The sequence below is a fragment of the Coffea arabica genome, chromosome 6c, assembly GCF_036785885.1.
Source record: "Coffea arabica cultivar ET-39 chromosome 6c, Coffea Arabica ET-39 HiFi, whole genome shotgun sequence".
Taxonomy (NCBI): Eukaryota; Viridiplantae; Streptophyta; class Magnoliopsida; order Gentianales; family Rubiaceae; genus Coffea; species Coffea arabica.
Genome location: NC_092320.1, coordinates 50,171,197 through 50,179,364, shown reverse-complemented (window position 1 = coordinate 50,179,364; position 8,168 = coordinate 50,171,197). Strand labels below are relative to the sequence as shown.

The following is an 8,168-nucleotide window of genomic DNA, read 5'->3' as shown; positions in this document are numbered from 1 at the left end:
GAGGTTTTACATAATGCGATGATTTGAGTCCAAAATATTAGTCTAAAAAAAGTTTTTTAAAAAAAAGAGTCGCCACTTATTATCGAATTTGGGTGTATCAAATCATCCAAAATATTTTTTAAAGAAAAAATAATTAAAACCTTTGTAGATGACTCCAGATCTTTGAAAATAAGATAAAAGAGTTCAGAAATCACGATTGAAGAAAGGGAAAATAAAAATTTGATCTAAGACACCGTTTCAATCTAATCAAGATTAGTTGTAAGATTTAGTCAAAAATTTTCTTAATCTAACTTACAAAATTTATCATATTTGGATGCTTCTATATGGATGCAAATCTAGATCTAGGAAATATCGAGAGGGACGAGATGTCTCTTTAAAGTGTAATTGGCGCAAATCACATTAATTATAAAGTCCAAAAATAATTCCTTAAAAAAGTCACGAATATGTAAAAAATAAGATTTAAAAAAAGAAATTATAATATATATATATGATCTGAAGAGGGAATGCAACATAATGGGTACGGGAGACTAAGATTCGTGATTCAATTTTCCTTTTTATAGAGGGATAATAGTATGTTAACGCTAAAAAATCATACTCGTCCATTTCCCATATTCGAAGACAAGCAAATGAACTAATTTACTTCTAATTTCCTAAAATGAGGTGTAATTTTTAATGATATAGTTCAAACACATAGAGGGTAAGGGAATAATATTAGAGAAAATATCATGCAAATGAAAAAACCAAAAAATTAAAAAACTACGTGAGATGCAATAAATGTCACACCAAAGTATGAATTTAACGTATTTATGGCTTAAAGGGTCTAGTGTTGGACTAATTCATTTCTACAAGTTCTTACTAGCATTAGACTAGTGAGAAATCAGGGAGAAAAACCACAATTAGCATTGGACTAGTATGGTGATGTCATATGCTTATTATAAATAAACAAAGCATATAAAGTATAATTAAAACAAATAAATACATAGAGCACATAGATTATATAGCACATAGGCCTAATATGTAGATGCGAAATCCTAGAAAAAGTAAATAAACATGTAAGCACATAAACACACAAGCATGAAAGCAAATAAAACCTAACTATTATATTTGGGAACCCTATTTACAATCTAAAAGGGGAATTTTGGAAAAATAATAAACCTATCTATTACATTTATCTAATTAAAACATTTCTTGGAAAAAAATAAAAATAAAAACTATCTATTACATCACCTATCTAAATACATTTTTTTGGACAAAAGAGTAAAACCTATCTATTACAATTTGACATTTAAATGCTGCCAAATAAACATAAAAAATTAAATAAATGAAAGCTTATTATTTTAAAAGAAAATGTAAACATATACCAAATTCACCTTATTATATTATTTTAAAGAAAATGTGAACAAACATAAAACAACCAAAATTTACAAATTAAACGCTTAAATAAAACACAATTAACAATTAAAGGAAAGAAGCAATTATAATTGAGAAACCAAAAAAAAATAGGGACCAAATTGCAAAAATTAGAAAGTTCTAGGGTCAAATTAGAATTTTTAAAAGATTAAGGGTTACAATTTCAGCAACTATAAATCTTAGGGACTAAAATATAATTAAATTAAGGGTCTAAATGAAAGAAATCTAAAATTTTTGAGCCACAATAAAATTACTCAACAGATTAGGGGCTGAACTACAAAATTCGGTTTGACTTGTGCAAAACAAACGAAATTGGGCCATTTATTTAGTAAATTGGGCCGGCTACTCTAGCCCAAAATAAAGACACAAACTAATCCACAACAAAAACAAGCAAACCCAAAGAAATTTAAACAAACTTAGATATTACAAAAACATTGGGCCTAGCATTAAAGTCCAGACGAAACCCAAAGCTAAAAAAATATCAGCCCACTCTTACACCCAACTACAAATAAATAAAAGCCCAATCCTTTATTTTCTCTTTCTCTTATTTTTTTCCTTTCTTTTCTTTTTATTTCTTCTTCTTTCTTTTCTTCTTCTTTCCTCTCCTTCTTCTTCTCTGGCAAATTGAAGCTCCAGCAACCGACCGCCACGGCAAATTCCAGAGGCATCTCCGCCGCCGGATTGCTGATCGCTGGCAAATTCTCCAGTTACAAAAATTTACCAAAATACACTCATCTACTCGATTTTTTGCATATAATTCATTTCCGACCTTATTTTTTCCAAAAAAAAAAAAAAACTACTGAAAAGTGCTCAAAAAAGCAAATTATAGCTGATTTTTGTTTTTTTTTTTTAAATCATTCAAATCTTTACCAAAAATTATAAAATCTATATCAAAACACCCCTTGTAATTTCTACAATACAACTATGACATTAAATTATCAAAAAAAAAAAAAACCCAATTTAATTTGTTGCTCATTTTGGCATTTTTTTCAAACACTTTATATGCATAAACAAAGCCCATTTCTCTTCCCTTAATCTCATTCATGGCTTATCCCAAAACTTCAGCAACACAATAACAACAACAAAATCAGCAAAAGCAAGAGAAAATAAACACCATACATGGATTTAATATGATAAAAAAAAACTGGAAAATTACCTCAATGAATGTAGTAGCCTTTAACCGTTTGTTGCTTGCATTCTTTTTGTGCTTAACTTGAGGGAGCCGAGAGAGATGAGAGAGACTTAGAGTTGTTATTAGTTTTGTGATGGTGTGTGTTGTTGTTGTTGTGAAATTGAGAAGGGGAGAGGGAGAGGGGAGCTGAGAGTTAGAGAGAGATGTTGAGGGGTTGGGCGTGTAGTGTGTGTTGTGAATTTTTGGAGGACAATTTTCTTGAGAAAGAGGGGGACAGAGCCGAGAGATGTGAGGGGTTGAGGGGAAAGTTGGAGAGGGAGTCTTGAGGGAGTGAATTGGGGGAGAGAGAGCTGAGACTTGTCTGGGAGGAATTGTCTTGAGAGCCAAAAAAAAATGACCAGCCTAGTGGTTGTTGAGAGTTGTTGAGAATTGGTTGTTGAGAGTTGATGGGACCAAAAAATTCTAAAATCTAGAATTGATGGTTAGGATAAAGTAGGATTACGTGTCCCATTTCCCGCCCTTTGATCCATTTTTGGTAGGTATTAAAGCATAGAATTTGAATGATGAGTTGTCCTTGTACTATCCAAAACTTGGAGAGAAAGAAAAAGGAGGAAAAATCCATCCAAAAAATCTATCCCAAATTTCCAGCTATTTTGTATTATTGCTAGTTCGCTGCATGAAGAAGGAGAAATCGCGCGCATGCATTGCACGCGAGCGTGAAACCACAAATTTTTTTTTTGCACAAACCTACAAAACAAAAATTAAAATAATCATTCAAGTAATTTAAGTGAAAAATAGCACACTTGAAAATAAGAAAAAATTGGTGTCTACATCCCTCTTCTTTTAAAAGAAAAAAAATCTTCTTTTTCTCATGTGAAAACTACTTTCTTCTCTTTGATATTATTGCCATATATTATTTTTAAAAATTCTAAAACCTAGAATTGATGGTTAGGATAAAGCAGGATTATGTATCCCATTTCTCTCCCTTTGATCCATTTTTGGTAGGTATTAAAGCATAGAATTTGGATGATGAGCTGTCCTTGTACTATCCAAAACTTGGAGAGAAAGAAAAGGAGGAACAGTGTATGTTCGTTATGCTATGACAAAGTGTATGTTAGTTATGTTGATAGAATATTGTATAGAGTATTTAAATTATTTTATCTAGAGTTTAGAATTAAATTAATTTGTAACAAAAGTACAAAGAAATAGATTGTGACGACCCCATCTCCCCCTAAGGCGTACCAAAGGATTCGGCGGACCGCCTGCCCAACTCTCGCCAGGACTCACTCACTTGTATCACGTGCTTACATCCATAGATAATAATTAACATCGCAATTCAACTTATAAGTTACATCGATGCAAAATCAAGGTACAAAGCCTTTAGATACCCAAACTGGTTCAAAGTGTATACAATCCAAATACAAAACATTCTATTCGAGTAATAGCGCGAGTACAAGTCAAAAGTCAAAACAGCTAGGCTACGCTAGTCTTTATGCATCTCACGTCTCGCTCGTACCCCTGTAAGGAAAACAAAACTAACGGAGTGAGCCAAAACTCAGTGAAATTCCAAATATCAAATTGGCCATCAAACAAAGTAATAACAGTGTAATAGTGAAATAGCGAGCAAACAAGTCAAATCAGAGAGATAACACTTCAGATAGTCGAGAAATATATGGATCATATTCACAGGTAAGGATACAGTGGCTCATATCTCGGCTCCATCCCAACTTGATCGATTGGTAGTTGATACTCCGTCAACTTTCAAGTAATAAACTAGTCCAGAAAGAAAACCTCACTTCACGGCAGTCTCCGTCCACCGATCAACCCCCTTTTCCGGGCCCGTACGTCACACGAAAAACGGGTGGTAATACTCGAGTATACCGATTAGCTGAGGAGATAACACTCCACTCGACATTACTAGTTACCCAGGGTTCGTTATCTAATCGACCAGGCCCTTGCCGGCTCGACTCGATTAACTAGCCATAGGGTTTCTGAAATTCCAGGCAAGATACCATTCATATGCATGTAGAGCAAGTCAAGTGAAATCGATAAACAAGAAGAATTCTCGTTAGGGCAAGTGCGATAAAGTATACCCTTGCCCGATCAAATCACTTATATATCATGTAATCACATTGGTCAAAGATAAATCACAAATATCAAGTTCAATCAGATATTTGGAAGCATTCACCAAAAGTAGTGCATTTAGGGTTCGCATCTGGGTGGTATTCCGGGTTTGGAGTCCAAATCTGCGATAAAACTTGATTTAAGAATTTTGAAAATCGACTAAGTTTCGAAACTTAGACGTTTCGTTCAATAAGAATCAAGAAATTGAAATTCACTTGGAGAGTGGTCGTGAAACACTTGCTCGCTTTTTAAACTATAAAACTTTGTAACATTTATACTTGGAAATGCCATTTGATTCGAAAGTACAAGGAAAACATACTTCGAGCAGTCATATTTTATTTTTCAAGGGTACAAGTTCAGCCAAGTCCTTACTTATATACCTTGGAACAAGATGACGCAAGAATCCTAAATGGCTCAAGTAGTAATCATTCTTAACCCTTACTCAAGTTGCAAGTATGTCTACCTAGTCTTTGAGCGTAAATTTGGGCAGCACGCCCTTTGTATTTTCCTATTTCCAGCCATTTATGGCTTCATTTTTTTCCTCAATCAAACCCAAAGTTACACACAACACAAATTCATTTCAATAGCCGTTCAATAGGCTCAAGACAATACAAGGACAAAAATCAAGCTAACAACAAGTGCGGAAATGAGATTTAGCAAAAGACAGATTTGACATGTTTGTGCGTAACGGACACAACCGAAACTACGCTTATCGGATTGGGATGCAATTTGTGCCGTTTCGAGGCTAAGACACAGGGATACAATTTTGATGAAGACTACTTAGTCCAAATTCCAGTGTAACCTAGTCAAATTCCCACTTCACAGAACCAAAATCTAACTAACCGGCTAGTTAACCATACTACATTTAAATGGTCATATCTCAGGCTACCAAAGTCCGTTTAAGACGTTCTTGGAGGCGTTGAAAAGCTAAGACAACATACTAAAACTTTCATGTTTTGGAAAATGGCTAAATCAGCACGGATCATAGTGAATAGACACGGTCAATTGGATGAACTGTCTAAAACGGATCACTGGATGCATCCTAGGGCAGTCAGGGTATTTTGGTCTTTTCATAGGCTACGTTGCTCTGATTGGGTTGAAATTTTTTTGAAAACTATAAAATATCATTCTCTACAACTTTAATGTTTTATGCTAAGCCTAATTTGGCCTCTAACATCACGAACTGGAACCAGACAAAACTGAGCTACAATTTTCCAGAAATCTGAAATTTTACGGTTTCAAAGGAAACTTTCTTCATTTCTTGCTTCAATCACTACCACAACCTCTTATATAAGCTTAGATACAACATACACTATCCATACAGCAAGTATAGGCAGAAAATCCTTCAAACCCTAACTCATATAGCTCAAGAACATACACTATATCCATCCAAATCATTATAATAGCTATCATCCACCACAAATTTAAGGTGCTATGCCAAGTTAAGCATGATTAAGAGTAAGAAATGGTAAATCAGCATTATTACCTTACTAAAGTTACTACCAAGAGTAGCCCTAGCTTTTCCTTCCAAAATTTCACCAACACACCACTAGCTAAACACTCAAAGAAAGTTTTAATCGGATTAGTTTCTTGTTTCCCCACTTAGATGACTCAAACTCAAGATGGATTGGTGTATCTCTCCCTTGGTTTTTCTCTCCCTCTCTCTCGGCCAAAGCAAGCAGAAAATGAGGAAGAAAGGAGGCTAAATGGTGATAAGAAGGCAAGACAATTTGGTCTTGGTCAAGACCCTAGATGGCCAACAAGTGGCATCACTAATTTCCACTCATTTTTTTGTTTCTTTTCCTTGCAAATTTGGTCAACATTTTCGGCCAAAGCTAGCTGAGAATGAGGGGATATTTTGCTCAAATATTAATGAGCTTATATGGTAAGAAAGTGGTGACCAAGTGGTGTGTTCAATCGGTAGTGCACGGTACACGTCGGTTCCCACCGTTTTTCCTTAAATCACACGTACTAGGGTTTTTACTTCCTATGCACTAACTTTTATCATTGTTTCTAATCACATATTATTTCTCACCTAAAAGTCACTCTTAAGCACCAAATTTGATCCTTACTCCGTACCGGATAATTACACAACGGATACACGAAAAATCCTATTTCACTTCGAATTGAAATCGGAAAGGAAAACCCTAATTTCCTATGATCATTGGCACTTTTCTAAGGTGATTGAATAGGGATAGTATAAAATAATAATTGCCAAATAATTTTTAAATAAAAGGGAATTTTCAAGAAATATATAAGGAATTTACAAGTTCTCACATAGATCATAATGACATAATAATGTATAATTGACTACACATAATAAAAAAATAAATAAAAGTACTAGTTACTTTGTTTATTTGGTATATACTTCTACATATTAGATAATATAAAAGTTCTACTTTGTTAATATCTATTTAAATAGATAAATTGCTAGTTATATACACTTTTGATTACATAATATCTTCTCTTGCTACATGGTTTGCCATGAATTTTATAATAGTATACGTTAATAAATAAATAAATAAATTTTAACAAATATGAAACTATAAGGAAAAGAAAACTATATATATATTTTTTGTTTTCGATGTAAATTTCTTGGTGTCCATTGACTACATTGGGTCTTGAGTAATCAAAGAATTAAGAAATTAAGAGTAATGAAAGAATCAGGACACTGCATTGGGTCCTATGTCCTGAGCAATCAAAGAATCGAAGAATCAAGAGTAATAGGGTTGGCGGGCCGTCTGCCCAACTCTCGCCAGGACTCACGCAAGCATTCTAGCCCAAATCCTATCAAAGGATAACTTAATCTATTACCAAAAACAAGTTTTCTCGAATGGAGTCATCCTTAAAGCCACATTATCTTCAAAGATAGCGATGATAAAACCGCCAGTCGAGGCCCTTAAACGTCCTACGTGCTACTTACCAAAGTACAAAGTCATCGCAATCTGTATAGATAAAATGCATAATTCCATAATACAGCTTACAAGTTAAGTGATCAAATTAAGGTTACACAGTTTCCAGCTTCAAGTGGCAATCCAAAGGAAAAGTGCATTATCTCTCATTACAGTCCACATAATAAGTTGTAATATTCAAATACAATCCAAAAGGAAAACATGAGTAAGCATCCAGCTTTCAGTTTCCAGAACCTGTTAAGGAAAACAATAAACGTGGGGTGAGCTAAAGCTCAGTGGTGCCCCAAAACATGCAATCACATAAATCAAACAGCGGTTAATAATTTAAATCAAATTGAAACAGTTAGGGAAAGCGTGTAACAGCACAAGGTAGGATACAAGGGCTCTCAGGAGCCATTTTCCACGCTTGATCCGATCCCATCGTAGTTGACCCTCCGTCAACTTTCACTACTTATAGTCCATGTAGATCCACTTATTTTAATCTTAACCCGTCACCATTCATACCTTTGCTTTGGGCCCAAACTTCATCTACCGACGCAGTATACTCGAGATATACCCGTAATAAATTTGTCGAGGGATTCACCCAACGA

General features: G+C 34.3%; 1 long non-coding RNA gene across 1 annotated transcript; it reads right to left on the bottom strand.

Moving 5' to 3' along the window:
- Positions 1-991: 991 nt before the first annotated feature.
- LOC140008087 (uncharacterized) lies at positions 992-2,959 on the bottom strand. Its single transcript, XR_011815496.1, has 2 exons — positions 2,567-2,959; positions 992-1,292 (listed from the first exon to the last, which is right to left on the bottom strand). It is a non-coding gene; the product is annotated as an uncharacterized lncRNA (long non-coding RNA).
- Between the last annotated feature and the right edge of the window lie 5,209 nt (positions 2,960-8,168).